This window comes from Myxine glutinosa, chromosome 13, assembly GCF_964187855.1.
Source record: "Myxine glutinosa chromosome 13, kmMyxGlut1.1, whole genome shotgun sequence".
Lineage (NCBI taxonomy): Eukaryota > Metazoa > Chordata > Myxini > Myxiniformes > Myxinidae > Myxine > Myxine glutinosa.
Genome location: NC_136273.1, coordinates 12,646,326 through 12,651,070, shown reverse-complemented (window position 1 = coordinate 12,651,070; position 4,745 = coordinate 12,646,326).

Sequence of the window (4,745 nt, the reverse complement as noted above, 5' to 3'; positions counted from 1 at the left end):
GCTTCCCGCCGCCTCCCGTCAACGTGTCGTGTTCTTTTTCCCCGGTGGGAAATGACTAAATCGCCGGGGGGGCCGTGAGCCACCCTCTGTGCGCGCCGGGTTCGCGCCTTATATAGGGCGACCCGCTGCTTCGGGCCGGGCCGGAGAGCGCGCTCGTTTGCCATTGGCTGGCGCTCGCCCCGCCCCGCCCCGCTCGCGTTATACAACCAGGTTGGGCTGAGAGGTGAGTTTTCGGGCAGTGATTTGTTCTTCGATATCTTAAAATATTCTCCTTCCCGGAATATTGAACTCTCCCCTTCCTGCTTCCCCTTATTCCTTTGCCTTGCCCCCTCCTCCCCACCCCACTCCCTCCGCTCCCCAAATACGAACAACTACTCCGCTCATGTCGATGTGTTTTGCATAGAAATTTCGTGTCGTTCCGTCACCTTGTTCCCGTCACCTCGCGGCAGATAAAACAAGCACGCACTGATAAATCATTAGGTTTTGCACGTTACCTGGCCATTTTTACACGTTACCTGGCCATTTTTTATTTCTTCGATTTCCTATCCCTGCAATGTCCGTTTGTCTGTCTCCTTGTGTATCGTCCTCCTCTTTAGAGTGCCTGGTCAGGAGTTCTCTCCAGTACCAGGAGTGGTGCAATCGTGAGAGCAGGTGTATATTTTGTCTTTCTGTCGGTGAACCGTATTCTCCTTTTTGTATGTCTTTTTGTTTGCTTGTCCGTCTGTCCGCCCATCCATTTTGTGTCTGTCTGTCCGTCTCTCTCGTCAAGAGGAGTGGCTGCACCCTCCGCGTGCCAGTCGGAAGTGTAAGGTCAGTGCCCCCTTTACTTGCCACCTCGGCATTAAGTGCATGACACCGTTTGTCGTGCGCTCTCCTGTAGTCGTTCCGTTACTTTCATGAATCGTCTGTTTTATTAACTCATTGCGACCGTTTAAACTCCAAGCTTTTACTCCATGTTTGCATTATATTCGCTTTTCACTTAATCGCTACTTGATGGGCATCAAACACCATGTGCTTCCGTTGTCTTAACCTGCAGGTGTTATGTACTTATAGAGGTTAAGATTTTATGCTGCGATAGGCTTATCAACCTTTACCTTTATTTATTTACACACACACACACACACACACACACACACACACACACACACACACACACATACCTAGTAGGATGGCTTAGAGGTATCTACACTCACCTCTAACCTACTAACTTTGGTTCGAATCTCGGCTCAGGTATAAACCATTATTCCAGTGTTTCACAGGTAAATTGATTAATCGATGTGTGTGCCGTCCCTGGGATGGACGTTAAACTGGGCGTTGCACCTGCTGGAATTATTTGGCGGATGTTAAACATCTCATGGTGTTCTTCACGTCGAGCAGGCGAGCTATCGCCAGCACGCTGGAAATTCCAAATGCCTGCCCTAACTACTGCTGGGAGAGGGATGGCAAACCACCCAGCACTTGCCAAGAAACTGCTTTGGTAAAGCCAACGCTCTGTAGCACAGAACGTGGTACATTAGGTTATAACTACTAAATAAAGCTCTTTATAATCACTGACTCACTGATATAAATATTAAGTACATTCCAGGTTTCTTAGAAAGTTTAAATTTTGCATACTGAGGCAACTCAAAGCCATTATCCCAGGAAAATTTAAAAAAACGGTCAGAAAATTTCTGTAAACGAAAATATCCATAAATAAAGTCGGCCAGCCTCGGTCTGCTCACTGTGGGCCACGTGACCAAAAACAATGGAGCTTGTACTGGAACTGGTTGCTAGGCAATGGTAACAAACGGCTCTGCTCTCTTATTTTCTAAAGTTTGCCGTATTCACGTAAAAAAATGACTGTAGCTCTAAACCTTTAAATAAAGAGCTCATTCTAATGATTAATTCTTGATTTACTTGAGTTATTCACCTGCTTGCCAAATGCATCCACAATGGGCTTTAAAAATAGTCAAAGGAGACGACATTATACGTGAGAACGGAAGCAATTGCAGGTGATTCCTGTACCTATGTCTCTGACTTATGATGTGCATAAGTGTTGATATGTTTTAAATATTGCTAATTACTAAGTAATCTTAGTAATTGGTCACATGTCTTGCTATCCTTGTAATTAGCTATTTGTTGATTACTACCGGTAAGTAATCGTAGTATTGATAGCACACTTTGAATATTGCATATTTAACTGGAACGGCACTCGGTCGAGCGCATACCTCCGCCAGGTGAACAGTTTACGTTTTGTATCCCAGAGTAGACCAGAAAATCACAATACAGAATCACATTTAATCAAAATCATCCGTCCACAACTTTTTGAGATATCCTGCTATATATCGTTTTTGGCCCTAACTCCCAATGGTGAAGAATCACTTAAATATTAAATAATTCTCATATCCGAATCCATATTCAGATCTTCACCAAAATCGAATCGAATCGTCCTTGTCAGACACCGAACCTGTCCACCAAGCTTCGTCCAAATCCATCGATAACCTTTTGAGATATCCTGCTATATGTTGGTTTTAGCCCAACCTTTTAGCCCAACCCAACCATCACTCAATGGTGAAGAATCACTTAAAAATTAAATAATTCTCAGATCCGAATCCATATTCAGATCTTCACCAAAATCGAATCGAATCGTCCTTGTCAGACACCGAACCTGTCCACCAAGTTTCGTCCAAATCCGTCCACAACTTTTTGAGATATCCTGTTATATGTCGATTTTAGCCCCATCTCTCAATGATGAAGAATCACTTTAAAATTCTAGTAGCCGGATCCGAATCCGGATCTTCACCAAAATCTAATCATTTCGTCCTCGTCATGTACGCTACAACTCTGCCAAATTTCCTCCGAATCCGTCCACAACGTTTTGAAATATCTTCTTCACAAACAAACGGACAAACAGACAGACAGGGGTGAAAACATAACCTCCATCCACCTTTGGTGGCAGAGGTAAATATATAGAATCTTGGGTCGCATGTCTTGCTATTTTGCTATTTTTCTGGTCATTGTTTGATTAAGTTACTTCTTTTTTTTAGCTTGTCTTTTGGCTAACATATCATTGTGACGTTGTGCTCTTGAATATAAAGCTCGTTCACAATCCACTTTATTAAATGTATAAAGCTTATATTTATTACGTCTGCACATATGATGCATCCGAGTAGTTATGTGTAGTGTGCAAGCTGCCCCACTGGCATATACAGTCGTGGTCAAAAATATTGGCACCCTTGCACCTTTTTCAAATAACTCATAATTTTGTCTATAAATAAGTTGAAATTGACAAAAGTATTTTGTCTCCACAATTCTTTATTTCACTGTTAATATTACAGAACCTTTGTTTTGATCCAGAACTTAATATATCCTTTTCAATCAGAAAATAAAAAGAAATACCATTGACAAACCTATTGACACCCTAGACTTAATATTTGGTAGCACGGACTTTGCACAAAATAACTGCAGCCAAGCACTTCCTATAGCCATGAATGAGCTTCCTCCACCTCTCTACTGGCAGTTTGATCCACTCTTCTTGTGCAAACTGCTCCAGTTCTCCCAGATTTGAAGGGTGCCTTCTCCCAAAAGCTGTTTTCAGATCTCCCCACAGGTGTTCAATGTGAGTTAGATCTGGACTCATCACTGGCCACTTCAGAACAGTCCAGTGTTTTGTCTTGATCCATTCCTGGGTGCTTTTTGAAGTGTGTTTGGGGTCATTGTCCTGCCGCAAGACCCAATAACTTTGACGGAGACCCAGCTTTCTAACACTGGGTTGAACATTGCGCTCCAAAATGCCTTGGTAATCTCCTGATTTCATGATGCCATGGACACATTCAAGGCAATCAGTGCCAGAGCGGGCAGCACAGCAACCCCAAAACATCACTGAACCTCCTCCATGTTGGAATGTAGGGAAGGTGTTCTTTTCTTTGAAGGCTTCATTTTGTTTTCTGTAAACATAGAGATGATGTGCTTTACCCAAAGCTCTAATTTGGTCTCATCTGTCCACAGGACATTCTCCCAGAAGGATTTTGGCTTGTTCAGGTGTGTTTTGGCAAACTCCAGTCGGGCTTTCTCAGCAGTGGGGTCCTAGTGGGTCTCTTACCCTAGAAACCCCTTTGATTGAGTTGGCGACGGATGGTGCGAATTGAAACTGTTGTACCTTGTGTCTGAAGGTCAGCTTGAATCTGTTTAGCAGTTGATCGAGGTGCTTTCTCCACCATTCCAACAATCCTTCGCTGCAATCTTCGATCAAGTTTTCTCTTGCAGCCACATCCAGGGATGTTGGCTACAATGCCATGGGCCTTAAACTTCCTGATAAAATTGCATACAGTGGACACATGAACATCACGGTTTCTGGATATGGACTTGTAGCCTTGGGATTGTCCATGCTTGGCTACAAGATGGCTACAATGGTGACCTGCTCAGACAATTCTATGGTTTTCTTTCTTTTCTCCATGCTCATTGCGGTACTCACAGTGACACAAAACAGCAGAATGACTCCTTTTCTCTATTCAAACTGGTTGAATGAGTGATTTTTATATTGTAGGCACCTGCAACTCACCACAGGTCAGTTCAATTCCAAAGTAAAGGAGAATCACCTGCTTGAAATCTAATTATTTCTAACTTCTAAAATGTACCAATAATATTGTCTGGGCCATTTTACGATTTCTGTGTGGAATAAGCTAAGATTTAGTAATTTTTTCAGCTTTTTTTGTTTTGTTCCACGGCAAACCAAAGAAATACAAATGTTGATACCAAGAGTTTAT